General features: G+C 42.1%; 1 protein-coding gene across 1 annotated transcript in view; it reads right to left on the bottom strand.

Annotated features, from left to right (window-relative positions):
• Window positions 1–24,304, bottom strand: part of CPAMD8 (C3 and PZP like alpha-2-macroglobulin domain containing 8) — a 7,231,600-nt gene that overhangs the window by 3,176,734 nt on the left and 4,030,562 nt on the right. The gene's annotated exons all lie outside the window — the stretch shown is intronic.

The raw sequence follows: 24,304 nt of genomic DNA on the forward strand, positions 1-24,304 counted from the left end.
AGATTCATAGAGGGTTAGAGGAGGCTAGAAGGCCCTAAAGAACTGCAGTGGCGAAGCCAGCTCTAGTCTTAGAGTAAAGTGGTAAGTGGTAGTGTTTGGTAAAGTTGTGTACTGAACTCCAAGTTGCAGCTTCCAAAATCTCCTTGGTTGGAACCCCCCTGAGGAAGGCAGCAGATGTAGCTGTTGCCCCGGTAGAGTGGGGCCTAATGGCAGCAGGAACTGGTTTTCCATGATGGGTATAGCAAAAATGAATGCAATGTCCTATCCATTTGAAAATAGTTTGTTTTGATATAGCCTTCCCTTGTGAAGCTGTAGCATAGGATACAAACAGCTGGTCAGATTTCCTGAAAACCTTAGTTTTATCCAAGTAGTAACGAAGTTGCCTGTGAATGTCCAAGGAATGCAGGAGTCTTTCTCCTTTGTTCTGTGGATTTGGGAAAAAGGTGGGTAAGTGGATGGTTTGATTCAAAGCCACACTGGAAAGCACCTTAGGCATGAAGGAAGGATTAGTATGTAGAGAAACTCTGTCTTGATGGAAAATGAGGAAAGGTTCCACTGCCATTAGTGCCTGCAGCTCTGAGACTCTTCTAGCTGAAGTTATTGCTAGCAGCAGGGCAGTCTTCCATGATAGAAACTGTAGATCTGCAGAGAAAGCTGGTTCAAAGGGAGGTAGCGTAAGTTTTTACAGAACAAAATTGAGGTCCCATGTTGGTGTAGGTGCTCTCCTGGGGGGTCTAATGTTTTTTGCCCCTCTGAGGAACTGCCTTAGAAGTGGATGTGAAAATAAGGGTGGATCCGTGTTGTAGTGGGCTGAAATAGCTGATGCATGGATTTTAATGGAAAAAAAAGAAAGTCCTTTGTGCAACATCTCAGTTAAATACTGTAGAATCTGAGGCATGTGAGGCTGAAGTGTGTTTTGGCCTTTAGCTTGTTCCAGGCGCAAAATCTTTTCCATTTGTCCAAGTAGGCCTTCCTGGTGCTGGGCTTCCTAGCTTCCAGAAGAACCTCCATAACTGCTTGTGAAAGAGGAGCTGGCTGGATGCTTAGTTGATTTGCCATGCAGCCAGATTTAAGATTTTGAGCTGGCTGTGCAGAATCTGATTGTTTTGCTGTGTGAGCAAATGAGCAATCTGTGGCAAAATCCAAGGTGGACCTTGGGCCATATTCCTTAATAGTGGGTACCAGTGCTGGCGTGGCCAGTCTGGGGCTATGAGTATCAGTCATGGTCTCTCCTTTCTGATTTTCAGTAGTACCTTTGTGAGGAGAGGCAATGGAGGGAAGGCATATACTGTCAGGTTTTTCCAACTGAAAGAGTGCGTCCACTTTCCAAGCTTGATGGTGAAGTGTCCTTGTATAAAATTTTGTTAGCTGATAGTTTTGGGGGCTGGCAAACAGGTCTATGTCTGAAAGGCCCCATTTTTGAGTTATCATTGCAAATACTTGTGGATCCAGCTTCCACTCATAGGGATCCATGATGTTTCTGCTGAGGTCGCCTGCCAATATGTTCTTTTTTCCTGGCTGGAATTGAGCTTGTAACTGAACTTGGTAAGCCAGTGCTGTGTTCCACAAGGTCATTGCTTGTCTGCATAGGGGGTAGGAGTGTGTACCTCCTTGTTTTTTTTATGTACCACATTACTGTGGTGTTGTCCGTCCTTATTGTAAGTTGTCCTGGATGTAATAGTTTCTTGAAGGTTGACAGAGCATTCTGTACAGCTAGCATCTCTTTTTGATTCATAGGTTCATACTAGGCTATCTGCCCTAGGGCATTTATAAGCCTAGCCAGAATGTGTGTGGCTTTCGCCACCCATTTTAAATTTATTTTGCTATGCCCTTTTTCGAGGTTAGTATACTGTGCCTCTGTCTAACAGTGACACAGAAGTAAAAAAACACGCCACAAAGTAAACTAATAAAAACACACAAAGCAGAAGCCCAAAGCTGGTAAATCCAAACGCCAAAAAGTTGCGTATCGGTAAAAGTGAGTTGTAACAGCTGGCTGGTTGACCATAAGCAAAAAGTCCGTGCACAAAGTTCAGTGGTCAAGTCCAAGCAAAAAAGAAGCGTAAAAAATCCCTTTAACGCAAATTTTATTGAAATGAAAAGCTCAGCGTTTTCGCTGGAGACGCAGCTCCAGCTTCCTCAGAAGTACAAGTGGTTTGAAAACACAACGTCACTTTTAAATTGCTCAGCGCGGGCTTTTTTACTACAAAGGTTTAAAGGAACATTAGCCCTTCTTTTAAAAATATAGTGAACTGCTTCACCACTAAATAAACTGTTTCAAATATACAATTTCATACAGTGTTAAAAGCAATTAAAATACAGTAGTTAAATAAAACGAGTAACTACAGGCTGCAGCATCTGCTGTATGCCTTCAAGATCGTAATATCCTTTCCGAGTCATCTGTATAAAGAAAGTTTAAAAACATTGACTTCGGAGCATACTTTGGTTCTAACCTAATAAAAAACCAAAGAAAAATTTTTTTTAAAAAATATGTGTTGATAGTCAGTCAACCTACCAGTTTAATGTGGAACAAAACAAGATGTAATTACTATGCATTGACATACAATTACCAATGTTTTCGTAAAATGACCGTATAATACAAGTTTTTTGTGTTTGTTTTAACAATATGGTACTGTTACTGTTAAAATTTAATGCTGACCCTAATAAATAACAGGGTATCATTGTTTATACTCGTGCACGCCCACAAAAGTGAATGGTTACTAAGTGGTTGACCGTGCACTAAAACAAGGTGTGCGCTTACCCAAAAGAACATTTGTTTTGTATCAGCAATTACCCTAGAATAGTTTTTTGACCCTGTTTGGGTGTTTTAACCTAATCCTTTTTAGTTTCAACATACCAGTAGGACTACGAAGCTCCTTTTGGGCACAGAAAGGTGGGTATGTGTGATCTAATAATGTTTTATCTAATGCAGGTCCATTATTTCCACCTTATGTTTTTCAACGTTTGTAGCTTTTTAGTTTCAAGATACAGGCAATGTTGCAATGCTCATTCAAGCCAGGGAAAGAAAATGAGTCCAATAAAAGTTGCCATTCCAGTTCTCTGTTTTCAAGAAACAGGGAAATTGGACCCCCTCTTTCAAGCTTGTTCACTTGGTCTATAGCCAAAAACTGAAAGTTGTGCCCAGGATGTTTGTCAATATGCTTTGCTAATGCGTTAGTTTTATTGTTCTTCCTAATTGCATAGGAATGTTCATATACCCTGTCGCGTAATCTCCTGTCAGATTTTCCCACGTAGAAGGCTAAGCAACAAGTGCATGTAGCCAAGTACACTATTGACCTCGACTCACAATTTAGTTTATGTTTAATACTGTACTTCTTATCACGTATTGTAAAAGAATTTGATGCCCTAACTAAGTGACAGTAATTGCAGTTGCCACACTGAAAGCAACCCTTGGTCCTTAATGGCCAGTCAGAACCAGTAGGTCTTTCCAAAATTGTTTTCAGGTTGCTACCTTTTCTATAAATGATCCTGGGCTTCGTCCCAAGTTTTTCCAAAAGGTGTTCGTCATTAGTGATAAAATACCAATTTTTATATAGGATAAGCTCAATAGCTCTTGAGTCCAAACTAAAATTAGTAATAAAACTACTACCTATCATGTCACGCTTGCCTTCCGAACCTGGAGTGACCAGTCTGTCCTCCCCTCCATTATTTGGTCTCAGACTTAGCGTGTCCATAATAGTGATGTTTTGACCCTGTGATAAAAGGGGTAAAAAGAAACCCAAGTCTCTTTTCTTCATTACCTCCTCAGAAATTTGATCAAATAGTGAGACTGGATAACCCCTGTTAGTAAACATTTTCTTAAGGAGTTCACATTCATCAAAAAACAACTTCTCATTGCTACACATTCTAGAAGCCCGTATTATTTGTCCTTTAATAATAGCTTTCTTTTGTTTAAAAGGATGGCTACTTTTGAAGTGTAGCAAAGAGTTGCAGTAGGTAGGCTTTCTATATATATTAGAAAAAAATAGCCCTTTACTGCAGTCTTTATAAAGTTTAACGTCTAAGTAGTCGATTTCAGTTTCAGAAAATTTGGATGTAAATTTTAAAAAACCAGTGGAGTTATTGATTGATGTTATAAAGTTTTCAGCTTGTGTTTTATTACCTTCAAATAGTATAAAGATGTCATCCAAATACCTAGTGTAGAATTTGGCTGGACCCATAAATTCATTATTGTTGAAAAGAAAATGCTTTTCCCAATATGCCATAAACAGGTTTGCGACGCAAGCGCCACATGGAGACCCCATCGCTACCCCTTGATTTTGTTTGTAAATTTTCTTGTTAAATATGAAAAAATTGGAAGTTAATATAATGTCCAATAGTTGTGAAATAGTGTCAATCTCCTGTTTGGGCACTTCTAGATCTATAAGTAAGAGGGAAATCCATTCAATTGCCTCAATGTGGGGTATTGATGTATATAGGTCCATGACATCAATGGTAAGCAAGTTTAATGTTTCTTTAAATTCAATGTTGTGTATTTTTTCAAGAAAGGACCATGAGTCTTTACATATTTGAGTAAAATGTTTCAAATGTTTACTCAAAATGTGGTCCACCAATTGTGCACAGGGATATGTCGAAGAAACCCGGCTATCAATAAGAGCTCGAAAAGGTGGGTTAAGTAGGTCTTTATGCATTTTGGGGATGCCAAAAACAACAGGTGTTTTTGGCATGATGATATCAATGTAATTATACGTATCTGTATTAATATTCCCGTTGATGTGCAGGTCCCTAAAATAACTTCTGTTCCTGCAATAAGCAGTGTTCATTTCGTTCAGTGATGAGGGACAATATGCAGTTCCTTCCAAAATGTTTTCCATTTTCTCAATATATTTATAATTGTCGAGAATGACCAAACCCCCACCTTTGTCAGGTTTTAACACCCTAACAGGGGCTTTGCTTAATGTGTCTAAGGCCATCAGTTGCTCTTGTGTAACATTGTATTCCAAGTTCTCTTTGAACAAGGGTCTAGTACATGATAAGTGTCTAAAATCCAGTTTAAGTGGGGGTTTGGTCATTCTCGACAATTATAAATATATTGAGAAAATGGAAAACATTTTGGAAGGAACTGCATATTGTCCCTCATCACTGAACGAAATGAACACTGCTTATTGCAGGAACAGAAGTTATTTTAGGGATCTGCACATCAACGGGAATATTAATACAGATACGTATAATTACATTGATATCATCATGCCAAAAACACCTGTTGTTTTTGGCATCCCCAAAATGCATAAAGACCTACTTAACCCACCTTTTCGAGCTCTTATTGATAGCCGGGTTTCTTCGACATATCCCTGTGCACAATTGGTGGACCACATTTTGAGTAAACATTTGAAACATTTTACTCAAATATGTAAAGACTCATGGTCCTTTCTTGAAAAAATACACAACATTGAATTTAAAGAAACATTAAACTTGCTTACCATTGATGTCATGGACCTATATACATCAATACCCCACATTGAGGCAATTGAATGGATTTCCCTCTTACTTATAGATCTAGAAGTGCCCAAACAGGAGATTGACACTATTTCACAACTATTGGACATTATATTAACTTCCAATTTTTTCATATTTAACAAGAAAATTTACAAACAAAATCAAGGGGTAGCGATGGGGTCTCCATGTGGCGCTTGCGTCGCAAACCTGTTTATGGCATATTGGGAAAAGCATTTTCTTTTCAACAATAATGAACTTATGGGTCCAGCCAAATTCTACACTAGGTATTTGGATGACATCTTTATACTATTTGAAGGTAATAAAACACAAGCTGAAAACTTTATAACATCAATTAATAACTCCACTGTTTTTTTAAAATTTACATCCAAATTTTCTGAAACTGAAATCGACTACTTAGACGTTAAACTCTATAAAGACTGCAGTAAAGGGCTATTTTTTTCTAATATATATAGAAAGCCCACCTACTGCAACTCTTTGCTACACTTTAAAAGTAGTCATCCTTTTAAACAAAAGAAAGCTATTATTAAAGGACAAATAATACGGGCTTCTAGAATGTGTAGCAATGAGAAGTTGTTTTTTGACGAATGTGAACTCCTTAAGAAAATGTTCACTAACAGGGGGTACCCAGGCTCATTATTTGATCAAATTTCTGAAGAGGTAATGAAGAAAAGAGGCTTAGGTTTCTTCTTACCCCTTCTATCACAGGGTCAAAACAACACTATTATGGACACACTAAGACTGAGTCCAAATAACGGAGGGGTGGACACACTGGCCACTCCGGGTTTGGAAGGCAATCGTGACATGATAGGTAGCAGTTTTATTACTAATTTTAGTTTGGACTCAAGAGCTATTGAGCTTATCCTATACAAAAACTGGTATTTTATCACTAATGACGAACACCTTTTGGAAAAACTTGGGACGAAGCCCAGGATCATTTATAGAAAAGGTAGCAACCTGAAAACAATTTTGGAAAGACCTACTGGTTCTGACTGGCCATTAAGGACCAAGGGTTGCTTTCAGTGTGGCAACTGCAATTACTGTCACTTAGTTAGGGCATCAAATTCTTTTACAATACGTGATAAGAAGTACAGTATTAAACATAAACTAAATTGTGAGTCGAGGTCAATAGTGTACTTGGCTACATGCACTTGTTGCTTAGCCTTCTACGTGGGAAAATCTGACAGGAGATTACGCGACAGGGTATATGAACATTCCTATGCAATTAGGAAGAACAATAAAACTAACGCATTAGCAAAGCATATTGACAAACATCCTGGGCACAACTTTCAGTTTTTGGCTATAGACCAAGTGAACAAGCTTGAAAGAGGAGGTCCAATCTCCCTGTTTCTTGAAAACAGAGAACTGGAATGGCAACTTTTATTGGACTCATTTTCTTTCCCTGGCTTGAATGAGCATTGCAACATTGCCTGTATCTTGAAACTAAAAAGCTACAAACGTTGAAAAACATAAGGTGGAAATAATGGACCTGCATTAGATAAAACATTATTTGATCACACATACCCACCTTTCTGTGCCCAAAAGGAGCTTCGTAGTCCTACTGGTATGTTGAAACTAAAAAGGATTAGGTTAAAACACCCAAATAGGGTCAAAAAACTATTCTAGGGTAATTGCTGATACAAAACAAATGTTCTTTTGGGTAAGCGCACACCTTGTTTTAGTGCACGGTCAACCACTTAGTAACCATTCACTTTTGTGGGCGTGCACGAGTATAAACAATGATACCCTGGTATTTATTAGGGTCAGCATTAAATTTTAACAGTAACAGTACCATATTGTTAAAACAAACACAAAAAACTTGTATTATACGGTCATTTTACGAAAACATTGGTAATTGTATGTCAACGCATAGTAATTACATTTTGGTTTTGTTCCACATTAAACTGGCAGGTTGACTGACTATCAACACATATATATTTTTTAAAAAAATTTTTTCTTTGGTTTTTTATTAGGTTGGAACCAAAGTATGCTCCGAAGTCAATGTTTTTAAACTTTCTTTATACAGATGACTCGGAAAGGATATTACGATCTTGAAGGCATGCAGCAGATGCTGCAGCCTGTAGTGACTCGTTTTATTTAACTACTGTATTTTAATTGCTTTTAACACTGTATGAAATTGTATATTTGAAACAGTTTATTTAGTGGTGAAGCAGTTCACTATATTTTTAAAAGAAGGGCTAATGTTCCTTTAAACCTTTGTAGTAAAAAAGCCCGCGCTGAGCAATTTAAAAGTGACGTTGTGTTTTCAAACCACTTGTACTTCTGAGGAAGCTGGAGCTGCGTCTCCAGCGAAAACGCTGAGCTTTTCATTTCAATAAAATTCGCATTAAAGAGATTTTTTACGCTTCTTTTTTGCTTGGACTTGACCACTGAACTTTGTGCACGGACTTTTTGCTTATGGTCAACCAACCAGCTGTTACAACTCACTTTTACCGATACGCAACTTTTTGGCGTTTGGATTTACCAGCTTTGGGCTTCTGCTTTGTGTGTTTTCATTAGTGACACAGAAGTGATACCCGGGGTAAACCTACGATATCCCATTCACTCATCAAGATTCCTCTTGAAGAGAGTCAATGAGGGACTCTGCCTAACCTGGACTTGGATTTTATTCCAGAGTGAAGGGAGTCTCTGGGTTATGAATCTGTCCCTCCAGCATGTCCTATTTATTTCAGTGCTGAGGTTCAAGTCTCTTGAGCGCATAGCTCGATGGGATTTGGATTTTCTGAGGTGCAGCATGTCCATTAATTCCGGGTTGGACATGGCTTTATACGTCAGGCACAGATCGCCTCTGAAGAGGCGGTATGCCACTAAGTAGAGCTGGAGTTTCTTTAACCGGACAGCATATGGCATCTGTTTGAGCCCTTTGATCCTCTTGGTGAGGTACTTTTGGGGTCTTTCCAGTTGCTGCAGGTGTCTGGTAAGGTACATCCCAAAAGGGGCATTGTACTCAATTATGGGCCTGATGAGGGATGAGTAAAGAGGCACGATGACCTCCCCTGACCTAGATGTGAATCCCTTCATGATTACGTGGGCTATATAAAATGTTTTTCTAACCACTTTGGCCACGTGGTTGTCAAATGAGAGATTGCTATCAACTTGGGTCCCCAGGTCCCTAATTACTTCTTCTGTACTTAATGGATTATCACCTATGTGGTAATTTGTGGGCACTTTGTTTTTGCCAAAGGGGATGACTATACACTTTTTGGCATTTAGCTTGAGGCCATGGCTCTGGCACCAGTTGTCTGTTTCTATGAGGCCCTTTTGGAGGATGCTTGTGTCGGCTGGAGAGTCGATTATGGCGTCCAGTTTGCAGTCATCTGCGAACTTGGTCAGCCACAGTCCTTCCGTGTTGGCCTGTACCGCCGAGAAATATATACCGAACAAGAGAGGTCACAGGACTGAGCCTTGTGGGACACCACTTGTAACTGGTTTGGAGTCTGACATGGCTCCAGCAATTCTAACCATGTGGGTTCTGTCCTTGAGCCAGTTTGCAATCCATCTAGTGACATAGAGGTTTATATTTAAGCTGGTGAGCTTATCTATAATGCCCGAGTGGGGTATTGTATCGAAGGCTTTTGCGAGGTCCAGGTAGGTTGTGTGGACCACCTTCCCCTCGTCAATCGCCTTGGCGACTGTTTCAAAGAAATCAACCAGGTTTAAGAGGCAGGATCTGCGCTTAACAAAGCCAAACTGGGTAGGATCCAGTGTCTGTATGTCCACAATATCTTTATTTATGAGGTTCATGATGATCCTTTCCATAGCTTTGCAGACCAAGCTAGTCAGGCTTATGGGGCGATAGTTTCCAGGATCCGTTGAGGCACCACGTTTATGGAGAGGGACCACTGTTGCTGTACGCCATTCTTTGGGCACATATCCTGTAGTAAGGCTGAAATTGAACAGTAGTTTTATGTTTGGGTTTAGCTCTTCTTGGAGTTCAAGTAGGACCGTCTGGTCCCATTGATGCTGTGTTGTTTGCTTTGGAGAGGGCGGCTCTTACCTGAGCATCTGAGATGTCAGAGGGGCAGCACTCTGCTGGGATAGATATTTGCCCTTTTGGTGGGGGGGGGGAGTTTGCGCTGAACCTGTCAGCTAGGATGTTGGCAATGTATGTGGGTTCAGTGTATTTTTTGTCATTTTGGACTAATTCTGAGCATATCTGGGAATTACCATCCAGGTTCCTAACATAACTAAAGAAAGCCTTGTGATTATCCTTAGTGTCCTGTGCAATTTTTCTCTCAAAGCTGGCCTTAGACAATTTTATGAGTGCCCATAGTTTTTTGCTAATACTGATCAGTGATGCCTTCCCTTTTTGGGATTTTGCTCTATCATTTAGTAGCTTCCTCCTTCTATTGTATAGTTTGTTTATGGCCTGGGGTCCACCAGACAGGACGTCTGCCTTTGGAGGATTGGGTCTTGGTTTTATTTGGGATCGCATGATCCATGCATTCCTGAAGGTGTTCATAGAATGCGTTTATAAAGGATTCTGCTGTCTGGGCCGTATTTTCCACAGGCCCGGGGGCTTTGAAGGATTCCACCTCGGTTTTGAGGAGTGTGAAATTTGCTTTAGAGAAGTTTTTCACTGTGGTTTTCTGGGCAGGGGGTGGGGTCGGAATGTGAATATCCAGTGAGATTAGTTTAGGGTCTGATCTTACCAGTGAGGGATACACTTCTGGTCTGGAGCATAGAGTCCCCATGTTGGTGATGATCAGGTCCAGTATGTTTTGCCCTCTTGTGGGAGTGGTAACAAGTTGTTCCATAGCATTTGAGTTTATAAATTCTAGGAACCTTTGGGCTAGGGTGTTGGAGCTAGAGTAATGCTCCCAGTCTATGTTTGGGTAGTTGAAGTCACCCAATATAATGGTGTTTGGAGAGACTTTCATATTTTCCAGTGTTTTCAGGAGGGCCGAGTGGGGTTCCTGGGTTTGGGAGGGTGGTCTGTAGCAGGCTACAAACTGGAAGGCAGTTTTACCCACTGTTAGTTGCACATGGATAGTCTCTGATGCCTCGTGCTTTGCCACCAACCTGGAGGTGTGGGTATCTTTGATGAATATCGATACTCCCCCTCCTTTTGTGGTTCGGTCCAAGTTTTGGGGCCGAAAAGCATGGTATGAGGTATAACCTGGTAGTGCTGGGGTGCTCTCGGGAGCCCTGAACCAGGTTTCTGTTACTGCACAGATATCGATATTCTCCATGCTAAGGACAGTTTCGAATGCGTGCATCTTGAGGTTTAGACTTTTGGCGTTGAGTAGCATTACTCTTAGTTTCTTATCCCTTGTGATACCTATTGGAGGTGGGTTTGTCTTTTGAGCCTTGCCTAAAAAAGGCACTATGGGGGTAGCAAGAGCCTTTGCCAATATCCGAAAGCCCAGGGGTGACAGGTGCAAGCCGTCCCTAGCGAAGCATTGTGGCTTGTCGAGCATATCATCCCAAGCTGACAGGAATTGGATCCCCTTTGAATGACACCAGTACTTAAGCCAATTGTTGAAATTGATCATCTTGTCTTCATATTGTGGCATCATTCTTGGTGAGGGTAAGATGCTACTCAAGGTCAGGGTCATACCGGCCTGGGCTACATGCTCAGAGAGCTTCTTTATGTCTCTTTTCATGTACTCCAGGGAGGTACGTCTCAGGTCATTCACACCCACATGGACAATGACTGAGTCATATTTGTACTTGCCTTGGAGTGACCTGAGTGCTTGTGTTATGTGGTGGATCCTGGCACCCGACAGGCTGCTCACCGTGACCCTCTCCTTGTTCAGTCTGGTGAGTGGGACGTCAGTGTGCTTGACGATAGAGTCACCTATTACAAGTGTATCAGGTGTGTTGTTTAGTCTTAAGGGCTGTGACTGTTCGGCACACTGGCTTTGTGAGATATGTGTTGCACATGTTTTGTTTTAGGGTAGCGGTTGCTTGGGTGTCTGCTTTGGAGGTCTCTGCTGCTTAGGCAGATCTTTATTTAGAGCCTCCGAGTATGTTTTTGTGTGATTATGTGTTTGGTTTGCTGTCGTGATAGGTGTATGTGAGACTGGAATTGTAGTGAGTGTGGTTTCCTTCTCCTCCTGACTGGTTATGCCAGTACTGAGTTCTGAGAGCTTAGCCTCCAGTTTGGCTATATGGTTGCAACTCTCACATGTGTTGGAATTTGTTGGGAGGAGGAGAGGGTTGTCTGTGTACATGAGGCAGTTGTAACATTGCCTCAAGATTCCCAGATTCACCAGCTGGACCGGAGAGGAGATTGACAACTGACATTTGGACATGCTACAATAATATTGGGAATTCCTTAATAACTGAAAACAAGGGCCAGTGGGGAGTGAGGGTGTAGTGCTTTTAATTTTTAGTGCTGACTTATATAATTGCTTTAGTGAGCATGTGCCAGGTAACTTAAGTGCAATATGTTACAGGTAACTTAAATGCAGAAACGACAAACAGTAACTTTCTTTCAAGTGAAACAAGGAAATAAGTACAGTAAGCAATGCAGATATCACTAGTGATCAACAGAAGCGCTGAGAAGCCGCGTATTAGGTGGAATTAGCGTTCCAGGGAAATAACAAGCAAACAAACAACAAGCATATAAACAAAGCTAGATTCAGCAGGCCTGGATCTAGTCTAAGCTACAGCAAACAAGGTGTACCAATTTCAGTAAGATACAGTTCAAATATTCAGGCACTATAAACCTTTAACCAGAAATTCCCAGCTCAGAAGGGCAGAGTCCAGCCTCTCCTCCCACAAGAGTGCAGACCACGAACCGTCTTAATGTAAAATAACTGGCCTGAAAGCCCAAGTGCTTAAACCAGAATTAATACACTTTTAGAATAACAGACACTGAGCCCTCAATCAGCAGTTCCCAACCTAGAAGGATGTAAGCTACCTGTTCTGCCACTACAGTGCAGACCACAAACCCTCTCAGTGCAAAACAACTGGTCTGAAGCCCAAGTGTTTAAACCAAAAGGCTTAGAATAAGTTACACCAAGCAGTAATAAATACAATTGAGTACTTTTAAGATGATGCAAAAGTAAAATAAAGCAGGTAGAAACACAAGTACAGTAAAAGCAGATGAATTTTTTTTTTCTGAACATGTGCTGAGATCAAAAAAACAGATTTGAGTGCTGAAACTAGAAAACGGGCTAGTTATAAGAAAAAAAAAACTAAGCTAGAAGGCTTCCCTCCAACACAGAAGGGCTTGGGGGCTCAGAAGCCTACAAATAGTCTATACCACTTAACAGGAAAGGCAGGAATCAAGCTTAATTTTTTTTTTCTGTTTCCCAGATGCTCTCTTTGTACACAGTAGGAGTGCCTGAAATCAGAATATGATCTCACTGCACTCAGTTGAGTGAACAAATGAGATGGGCCCAGAAGGAGTATCCAAACACAAATTTACAAGAGGGGCGGGCAGCTTCAAGGCCACTAAGATTAACACCAAAACAAAAACATGGAGGGTGGGTGGGACTAACTGAAGAGTAGAGTCAAAACTTCCAGTTCAGTTAATATTCCTGCAACACAGTTAAAATCAATTTAAATACTGTATTTTTTGGAAAAAAAGGTGCAGATAAAGGTACTTAAATTCTCTTATACGTCCAGTTGAATACAGCAAGTTCTTAGCCGGCCAAAGCTGAGGTTTTTAAGCAGAAAATATTTCACACTGTACCACTTAAATAAGCAAGGACAGGAAATCAAAGAATGTGGCTACCCCCACACCTGTAATTACTAGCAAATAACAAAATTCAGTAAACACTGATGTCCAGTTGAATACAGCAAGTTCTTAGCTGGCCAAAGCTGAGGTTTTTAAGCAGAAAATATTTCACACTGTACCACTTAAATAGGCAAGGACAGGAAATCAAAGAATGTGGCTACCCCCACACCTGTAATTACTAGCAAATAACAAAATTCAGCAAACACTGACTAACTTCCAGTTCAGTTAATATTCTTGCAACACAGTTAAAATCAATTTAAATACTGTATTTTTTTTTAAAAAAAGGTGCAGATAAAGGTACTTAAATTCTCTTATACGTCCAGTTGAATACAGCAAGTTCTTAGCCGGCCAAAGCTGAGGTTTTTAAGCAGAAAATATTTCACACTGTACCACTTAAATAGGCAAGGACAGGAAATCAAAGAATGTGGCTACCCCACACCTGTAATTACTAGCAAATAACAAAATTCAGCAAACACTGACTAACTTCCAGTTCAGTTAATATTCCTGCAACACAGTTAAAATCAATTTAAATGCTGTATTGTTTTGACAAAAAAGGCGCAGATAAAGGTACTTAAATTCTCTTATACGTCCAGTTGAATACAGCAAGTTCTTAGCTGACCAAAGCTGAGGTTTTTAAGCAGAAAATATTTCACACTGTACCACTTAAATAGGCAAGGACAGGAAATCAAATAATGTGGCTACCCCCACACCTGTAATTACTAGCAAATAACAAAATTCAGCAAACACTGACTAACTTCCAGGTCAGTTAATATTCCTGTAACACAGGTAAAATCAATTTAAATACTGTATTTTTTTTTTAAAAAGGTGCAGATAAAGGTACTTAAATTCTCTTATACGTCCAGCTGAATACAGCAAGTTCTTAGCAGGCCAAAGCTGAGGTTTTTAAGCAGAAAATATTTCACACTGTACCACTTAAATAGGCAAGGACAGGAAATCAAAGAATGTGGCTACCCCACACCTGTAATTATTAGCAAATAACAAAATTCAGCAAACACAGACTAACTTCCAGTTCAGTTAATATTCCTGCAACACAGTTAAAATCAATTTAAACACTGCATTTTTTTGAAAAAAAAGGTGCAGATAAAGGTACTTAAATTCTCTTATACGTCCAGTTGAATACAGCAAGTTCTTAGCCGGCCAAAGCTGAGATTTCTTTGATCTGCAGTCCATAAGCCTTGAACGCACTGTCCTGCCATGTGTGCCCCCCAGGCATAGTCCAATGCTTCTGTTGTCATAGTTTGCCTGGCGGGGGGCAAGGTGAAAGGCTGACCCTTGTTGAGGTGACATGCCTGTGACCACCATAGAAACTCCTGTTGTAGGCACAGAATGAGGTATCATTGTGTCCAAGCTGTGGCTGTGTTGAGACCATACACTTTTTAGGTACCACTGTAATTTCCTCATATGCAGCTTTGCAAATGGTATTAGTAGTATGCAAGATGCCATGAAGCCCAAGGCCTGCAGAATTTTTCTTGCTGGGAGTAGGGTCTTTGTTGCCATTGTTTTGAAATATTGAGTCAGTTGTAGTTGTTTGTCTGGCGTCAGATAAGACTTCTGGGCCGTTGTATTCAAGCTGGCACCCAGGAATGTCATATTTTGTGAGGGTACTAGTTTTGATTTCTTTTCGTTTACTGTGTACCCCAGGCAACTTAGAAGATGTTTTACAAAAGCCAGATGTTGTAAGAGGATGTCCTTGCTTTCTGCTTGAATGAGGCAGTTGTCCAGGTATGGGTATATTTGAATTCCTCTTTGTCTGCAGTATGCAATTACTGGTGCCAGGCATTTTGTGAAGACCCTGGATGCAGTAGATAAGCCAAAGGGCAGTGCAGAGAATTGGTAATGGGTTGAACCTGCAAAGAAATGGAGGTATCTTCTGCAACTTTGTCTGATAGGGACATGCAGGTATGCCTCCTTGAGGTCCAACGTTACTAGCCATACTTTCTTGCCCAACATGGGAAGCTGCTGCTGTAGTGTTAGCATCTTGAATTTGGGTACTTGTAAGAAGGTGTTTAGAATTGAAAGGTCCAGAATTGGTCTCCAGGCATTGTCCTTTCTGGGGACTAGAAAGAGTCTTGAGTAAAATCATTGGCCTTGCTCTCGTGTAGGTACCAGTTGAATGGCTCTCATATCCATGAGAGCTGTAATTTGTTTTTGTGCCTCTGCCCATTGATTTTGTGGCAGGTTTGGCATTCCTCTTTTCATTGGCAAGGTGTGGAAATGGAATCTGTATCCTCGTAAAGTTATGTCTAGGACCCATTTGTCCTTTGTGACAATGTGCCAGTTGTCTGAAAAAAGTGCGAGTTTTCCTCCCAAGGGAGCTGCCAAGAGACTGTTGCTTGGCCAGATGAGGTGCAAGTCATTGAGTTTGCCTTCTGGTGGATTGGGGCCTGTCTTCTCCTCCCTTCTGTGTTGCAGTGCCCCATTGTCGAGGTTTGTATTGGGCTTGTGGTTGTCCTCTGCCTCTTGGACATCTATATTTACCCCTCTGTGGTCTGTCGGTAGTTGGAAAGGACCAATTTTTAGTTGGCCAATTTCTGCTGAAGCGAGGGGGCTGTACCTGTAGAAAATCTTTGACTGTCTGCATAGATGTTGCCTTATTCTCCATTTAATTTAAGACTTCTTCTGCCTTAACTCCAAATAGAACATCCTGTTGTAAGGGAGCATCTAGAAGCTTTGCTTTAACATGATCAGGCAGAGTTTGTTCCTTTAACCAAGCATGTCTACGTATAACAGACCCAGTGACAGCTGCTCTGCAGGAAGCCTCCAAAGAATCAAAACCACATTGTAAAGTATGTTTGCCCACCCGTTCAGCTGCATGCAACAGATCCTGCATTTCTTTAATTCAGACTGTTGAGGGAGTGTGCTCATTTTTTGTTTTAGCTGAGACGTGAGAAATTGCTGATATATTAGTATGTGAATTTGGCAATTTAGTGCTCTCATAGCTAGAGTGGCTGAGGTGTAAACCTTTTTCCCCCACCTGTCTAGTGCTCTGGAGTCCCTTTCAGAGGGTACAGGATTTTTTGCCATAGAAGCCTTAGCTCCTTTGGGACCCTGGGAGATTGTCTCTGGATCAGCAACAGGACTTTTATAAAGGAATTTGTGTGAATCAGGCACTCTATAGTATCTGTCTGGTTTGGCTGGAGCAGGAGGCAGAGAATCTGGGTTCAAACTAGATTCTAAGTAAACATCATCCACAATGTCTAAAACTGGGGGAATGGCAAGTGGTCTGTGCTGGGGGAGTAAAAGAAACTCTCTGAGCCTTTTCTTTGAGTCAGGGTAGTCCTGACCTTCCCAGTGAAAATGTTCCCTCATATAGTGTAAAGTTTCCCCAAAGGAGTAGTCTTCAGGAGGAGAAGCTGACGGAATAGAATTCTCAGCATCAGGATCTTCATAAGGGGAGAAGGAGTAATCCTGGTCCTCAGAGGAGCCTGAGGAAATAGACACTTGATCAGAGGAGGCATAATCTTCCTCTTGTCTAGGCCTTTTGTCAGGTGGGGGTTGGGAACCCCTGATTAGAGAGATCAAATCTTCAGCCATTTTAAGCATCTGTTTCTTAGGCATGGGGCCTTGAACTGGAGACTGCAGTGCAGTCTTTTTAGGTTTAATAGGAGTCTTAAAGCTTAGGATACGTTTTTATGGTGAGCGTCGTCGGTCTGAAGACGCCTTCAGAAACTGAAGGTGTTTCTGCAGCACCGACATCTCTTTCTGCAGAGTCGTCAGTAGGGGCTGAACAAAATGGCTGTGTCGGCCTAGCGCTCTCCGCCAAAGGCTCCAAAGCAGTCTCGGGTTCCAAATCTGCGGTAGTCAGGGGCTGTGTTGGAGCCTCACTGAAGACCGGTGAACCGGAGACCAGTCCAGCAGAGGCCTCGGAGTCTGGCTTGGGCCTAGGCTGCCTGTTCTTATCCTTGCGGTTTTTGTAGACGCCGGTAGTCGGTTGCTCCGACGGCATTGTGTAGTTAAATTTTCTACTGAAATAGTGTAGTGCGAAATCAAAGCGCCTTTTTATAGTACGCTTATTAAACCTAGCACAAAAACGACAACCAGTGACGTCGTGGTCTGGGCCTAGGCAAGGTATGCAGTAAGAGTGAAAATCCTTATGAGGTATTTGCTTCCCACAAGAAATGCAATTATTAACTTTTTATGACATCGGTCTGAGGCAAGAAAAGTTTCCCCAATGGGGTACTTAGCTTTATTGAAGACTTCGGATCTGAAATTTGACTTTGAAAATCTCAGGAGTCTGCCGACCAGCACTTGCGAACTGCTTCTGCTTCGGGCACCGCGCGGCAAGAAAGACTGAAGAAAATGGCGTTGGATGCATTATATATACCCCTGGCGCACTGACGTCAGGGAAGAAGTGAAAGCAACCAATGCCAGACCAAGACTTTGGGATTCCGGCCGTCTGCGGGACCGCCTGACGGCAAGATAACCCCAAGTGTGATGACTGCAGCAGGGTAACACGATGAACATCAGGAAAGTCCAGAAAGGACAATGATGAAGCCAAATTGTTTTGAGATACCTCTGAAACTTTTGCATATGGAGTCTGGGCAAAGGAACCATTGGAATGGTGAAAGCCATAAACCCTACTGCCTATAGAAACACTACTGCAGACACAAACTGTAAAGGATGAGAAGACAAGAAGAATGCTGTCAAAGACTGGACCCTGGGTGTAGAAAGAAAAGCCATCACTGATAGGGGCTGGATCTTGCATCCCAAAAAAATTTGGTCTTAAGAGGTCAGAATAGAAGTCCTGAGCTTGAGAATGAAATCCACACTGTGAAGGAGAAGCATTGTAAATCTGAGATTCTGCAGAAGCTGCTGCTGAAAGTGGGTTTGAATAAGGTTGTTCAGATACAGAAATAGCTGTATACCATGGAGTCTGCACATGGCTATGATTGGGGCAAGGTATTTTGCAAAAACCCTTGGTGCTGTAGAAAAATAAAAAGTCAAAGCACATCACTGATCATGTGAGAAGGAAACAGAACTGCAAATATTTCCTGAAGAGAGGGTAAATAGGAATGTGGAGATGGGTATCTTTCAGACACATAGACACCAGAAGGCCTGGGGCAACAGCAGAGGAAACAGCGCCTGGAAAGATAACATTTTGAAAGAAGAGACTTTTACAAAGGTGTTGAGAAAGTAGAGATCTAAAATGAGTCGCCAAGGACCATCCTTTCAGGAGACCAAAAACATTCTTTAGAAGAATCCCTTACCCCTCTGAGACACGGCAACTGGTTGAATAGCTCCTTTAGCCAAAATGTCCTTCAGGAGAGGAGGAAAATGACGTAATTGGAAAAAAGGAGGCTGAAGAATCCATGAGAAAGGAGGAAGGGATTTCCAAGTCATGAAAAAAGAAGGTATGTACTTACCATAACATTCCATGTGAGTTGTTCATCTTGTCTTCATTCTTTATTGATGGGGTTCAGAGCCAATCCCTTGGCTCTGATACGGCCAATTGCAAAGCTCGAGGTCTTCAAATAGCTCAAGGCCAAGTCCCTATTCCATGATGCACCTGTGAATTACCTCAGATCTTGTTTGCTGCTTATACTAATACCATATGTCATTGTTACATTCCTAGAGAAAAGGAAGAGAAGATTTGAGTAACCAGGATGGATCCTCCAACATCTCTGTCATCTATCAGCCCAGGAGGGAGGGACTTAAGAATGAAGGCGAGATTAACAACTCACATGGAACATTATGGTAAGTACATAGCCTCTTTATGTGAAGTTGTTCAATCTCGCCGTTCATTCTTTACTGATGGGTAGCGTCCCAAGCACCATCAATTTCGGGTGGCTCACAGGAGTATATTTCTCAGGACTATGGATCCAAAGGAGGCCCTGTCCCTGGAGGCCTTGTCAACTTTGTAATGAGTGAGAAAGGCATGAGGTTTTGACCAAGTGGCTGCTGCACAAATGTTATCAATGGGAAGTCTGACAGAAAAAGGAGATAATGTAGAAACTGCTCTGGTTGAGTGAGCTTTAATCTTGTGTTTCAAAGGCATATTGGCAGATGAATAGGCAAAAGTGATAGAATCAGATAACCATTTAGACAGTGTTGTTTTAGCCACCGGTCTCCCTTTTCTGGAGTCTGAGAATGAAGCAAAAGGCTGGTCTGACTTCCTGAAATCTTTCGTTCTATCCAAATAAAATTTGAGCTGTCTGTGAACATCAAGTTTGTGCAGCATATACTCTTAAATTGTTAGAATGATTGGAGAAGAAAACTGGCAAATCTATAACTTGGTTGAGATTGGTTTCAGTGCAAACTTTGGGCAAGAATGAGGGATTTGTTTTAAGTGAAACTCTGTCCGCATGAAATATCAAATAGGGAGGCTTGATGGATAAAGCCTGAAGCTCTGACACTCTGTGGGCAGAAGTGATAGCTACCAGAAAGATGGTCTTCCAAGACAAAAATTTGAGATCACAAGAATCCCACACCCTTCATGAGACCAGCTGCATCAACTCATCGAAGGGCAGAGTCACCCAAGAGCTGGAGGGCTGAGACTCGAAAGCCTTCAGGAGAACTGACTCATTCTCAGCAGGGTCTTTGGACTGCCAGTCACCCCCTCTGCCTAAGGATCTCAGTGAATGCCTCCAGAGAAGGACAGTCGGGCCTCCTCTCAGGAGCGCTGGTAGGGCTTCCCAGAGACGTGATCTCAGTCACCCTGGTGTTGCAGACCCTCTCTGCCGCGAGGGAGGCGTCTTCCATTATTATCCCCTCCTCTGCCCCTGGAGGAGGGGTCACCACGTGTGTCCTGAAAGGCTCCTTGGGCTTTTCAAAACCACATTTTTCCTCCCTGTTGACCTTTTGGATAGGGTCGGGTAGAGGTGGAAAAACAGACCCCAATGGCAGACATAGTCTTTCCGTCCTGTTCACACCTGGTTAAGGTTTCCTTCACTTTAGGCCCAAAAAGGGATGAGCCATCAAAGGGAGTGTTCACGAAGGATGATTTGAAGGGGTCCGCAAAGGAACACAAGCGCATCCAGTAATGTCTCCTAAGAACAATTCCTTGTACCAGCTGCCCTACTCATTCCATCAGCTGCATAGGAAATGAGACACATGGATGAGTTGACAATTGAATTAAGGGTAGCAAGCTGGGCAACAACTTTGTCGGAGGCTCCTGCAGCCACTGTACCCTGAAGAGTATCTACCAACTCCTTAAGGAGATCTCTTTGTAATCTAGTGAAGTGGGTTAAGTAGTTCAGTGAAAGGAGAGCAAAGGTCGCTGAACTGAACATTCACTTCCCATATCTATCCATAATCCTGTAGTTTCTATTAGGAGGATGGACAGACGAGAAAGTCTCAGACATTTCCTTCTTGGTGGCCGCCCCCAGCACCATGGCATCAACACCTTTAGTTAAATATGCTTTATCCAGCGGGGCAGAAATAAACTTATAAGGCCTCCTAGGGACAGGCTCCATAGTATCCGGAGACTCCCACACCCTTCATGAGACCAGCTGCATCAATTCATCGAAGGGCAAAGTCACCCAAGAGCTGAAGGGCTGAGACTCGAAAGAATTCAGGAGAACTGACTCATTCTCAGTAGGGTCTTTTTACTGCCAGTCACCCCTCTGCCTAAGAATCTCAAGAATCTCAGTGAATGAGATATCCTCAGAGGGGGACTGTGGGGATCCTTCTGATTCATCTAAGTCAGTATCCGATGTGAGAGACTCCTGTGGTGAGTCCAGGTGCTTCCTCTTGCACAATCTCTTCCTGGGAACCTCATCAGTGGGGGCCTCTGGTGAGGTCTTGGAAGAGCAGGGGCCACCCATTGGGTCTTCCTGAGGCTCTGGGTCTCTACGCTTGGTCAGGACGTGTGATGCAGAAGCAGACACAGGCACTTTTGGGGAGGAGGAGGGCAAACCCGAGGTTGAGAATGTCCCGGGAGACATGAGTCACCTCATGGCATCGAACGCACCTCTGCTCCGATGTGAGGGGGCCGACGGATCAGAGGAAACCGTTGACACCCCCATCACTGGGACAGTGGGCTCCGAGCCCGAGGTAGGAGCCGAGCTCAACTGAGCCAAGGCCCCGAGAGGCAAAGTCGGAAGCAGCAAGTTAGTTTGACTGACCTCCCCAGACCCGACCAGAGTGTGTCAGCTCCTAGAGTCCTCGATAGGCACCGAGGATGTCAGAGTACATAGAGCTGAAGACAGTGGTGGCAGGCGTTTGCTCTGAGGGTTCCACTAACATCATGTCCGCCTCCTCTGGCTCTGAAGGACCAGCATGGCTCGAAGAAGGAATAGTAATAGTCAATGCAATGGTCTTCGGCTCTGAAGCCATTTTGGTTGAAGCCGATATCATTTTGGCTAATGCCGGTGCTGACAACAGCTTCTTTATCACACGATCCAAGTCCAGATCTGACAGGCTGATAGAAGATTGAGATGATCGTACTGAAGGTGGTACCGACTGGAAAATAGGACTCTTCGGAACTTCGGAGACTGGTTCCAAGACTAAGGACCAGCTCTGAAAGGAAACGACTGTCGGCTCTAAAGGCAGTGGAGCCAAAGTTGATGACTTCTTCGATTGTTTTGAGTCCGAAGTCTTGGAAGACGTTGAAGACCGACTGGAACCATCCTGGTCACTCAAAGCTTCCTGAAAAGAAGGCTTTAAAAAGCCTCAACCAATTATTTTCATCTTCCTTTCCTGCAGGACCCTAGAGGAGAAGGAATGACAAATGGCATAATTGTCTTACAAATGCAGAGCCCCTAGACAATAAACAGTTGACGTGGCGGTCTGTGACTGCCATATTTTGGCCAAACTTTGGGCACTTTTTGAATCCAGATTTGGGATGTTTATCTTGATTAGCCATTGTAGAAACACAACATATTTACTGTTAACATGCAAAAAACTACAACAGTAAATTTTCTTAATAGCAAATACAGGCAAGCCTTTACAAAAGCAGGCTAAACACACACACACGCACACACACACACACGCACACATGAAGGGATACCACACATGCAGACTATGCAACAAAAACAGACAGCTGGTAATAAGAATAACCTATCTAATACGAACGTTAAAAAGCGTATATAGGCAAGTTATACCACACACAATCTCAGAAAAATACAACTACCCAAGAAAAAAAGACAAATGTCACTAAATAACCTTATCTATACAACAAGGCTTACTGTACAAGCCTTATATAAAATATGACGGCTAGACATACCACACCCAGAAGTACTACTACTAACTATGCCTAAAAGAGGCCAACTTAAAATGTAAGAAATGGGAAGGGAAAACACACTCAAAGCTATAATCGCTTTATAAACAATGCTAACTAACTACTATACTATCTATCAAAAAAACTTTTAGAAAAGATTTTTAATGAAAATTTTGCTCATCTGGCCCAAGCTAAGTCAGAACCTCCGATCTGTTGTAGTGGCAAACTAGATCTGGGGTAATTCACAGGTGCATCGAGAGATAGGGACTTGGCCTTGAGCTATTTGAAGACCTTGAGCTTTGCAATTGGCCATATCGGAGCCAAGGGATTGGCTCCGAACCCCATCAGTAAAGAATGAACGGTGAGATTGAACAACTTCACATTTACAGTTTGGTAAGACTGAAAGAACCTTGGAGTCTGTAGTAATGTGTTGCCAAATTGGAAGAGACAGAGTTAACCTGAGAGAAAGAGGAATCTAGTCGAGGGGCAAGGAAGGATGAATGTCAGACAGAGGCAGACTTGTCCTGAAAAGAAGATTTCTGCTCTCTAGAATCCTGAGCAGGCTTCTCAGGAAACACTCTTTTGGAAGGCCTCTTGCCCTTCAAGGTTTGCTTAGGAAGCCTACAGACAAAGGGAGTTTTAGAAGGGTAGTTCCTTTGAAACTTAGGGATAGGTGAGAGGAAAATTTGTTTAAGACCCTGCATAACCTTCCCTTGATCATGTAAATTTTTTGAAGTTGTCTGCAACAGCAGAGCCAAACAGTCAGGTTTCCAATGGAATGTAAAATAACTTGGCGTCAATATGCTCAGAGAGTGACTGCAAACTTTTCTGATAACTGACCCAAACTCATCCACCCTAGAAGAAGTATCAGCAGCATCATAGCTGCATTTGATGGAATGATGAGCTATATGTAAAGCAGAACCTAATAAAGAAATTACTTGGTTTTGGGGTCAGGCATGTCTGCCAAACACCCTGTAGCAAAGACAGTAGAGCCAAAACATACCTGACCTAATGGGTCAAGTAATTTATGGCCCCTATGGCTAAGGTGACAAAGAGATGCACTTTCTTCCCATACCTGTTCAAAGCACTAGTATCCTTATCAGAAGGCAAAAGCTTAGAGAAATTGATCAATTTAGGAGGTACATCAGCAGAAAGAGAAATCACTTCAGGGTCAGAAGAGGTGTTCTTGCACAAGAATTTTTGATCATCAGGGATTTTGTAAAACCTGTCATTTTTAAGAGCATGAAACGGAGACTCTGGAACCTGTTAAGCAGAAGTAAAAAGTATCAAGGAGCAGTTCCATTCTTACACAGGAGGTACTACAGAAAGCTTGTGAGAATCCATATGCAAAAGGAATTAATATCTTTTCTTGACTGAAGACATTTGGGAACTCTCTCACTGAAAATGCTCCATCACTTTAACAATGGAGTCCCCAAAAGACAGCTCCTCAATAGGGGAATCATCATTTTCATCTGATCCCAAAGCAAGAGGGGACTGGATCTGGGAACAGTAAGCTAGGGACTCTTCCCCATAATCCATCTCTTTTTCCTTATCAGAGGAAATAGAAACCCTAAGTCTATTGGAAAGAGTAGAAGAGAAAGCAACAGGTAAATGTACAGACAAATTTTGAGTGGGTTTAACGCCACAAGGGCCTTAAAAAGACCAGGAGTGAAATCCTACCATTCTTTATGGAGGTTCTTTTCCCACAGGGACATGTCTAGTCTTTTGCTTTTTCTTAAGAGAAACATCTGCCCTAACAAGCTTAGGAGGTTCAGTACCCTGTCTCATTTCAATAAGAGAACTAGGTACTTCTTCCAAGACTATTATCTCCACCAACTTCTCATCTGCAGCAGACGTAGGCTCAGCCTCAGTGGACAGACTGATATTAAGCCCTATGCCAATATATTACTCACTCAAAACAATTTTCTGCAAGATTTTTATAT

The sequence above is a fragment of the Protopterus annectens genome, chromosome 13.part0 (genome assembly GCF_019279795.1).
Source record: "Protopterus annectens isolate FY-2018-M chromosome 13.part0, PAN1.0, whole genome shotgun sequence".
Lineage (NCBI taxonomy): Eukaryota > Metazoa > Chordata > Ceratodontiformes > Protopteridae > Protopterus > Protopterus annectens.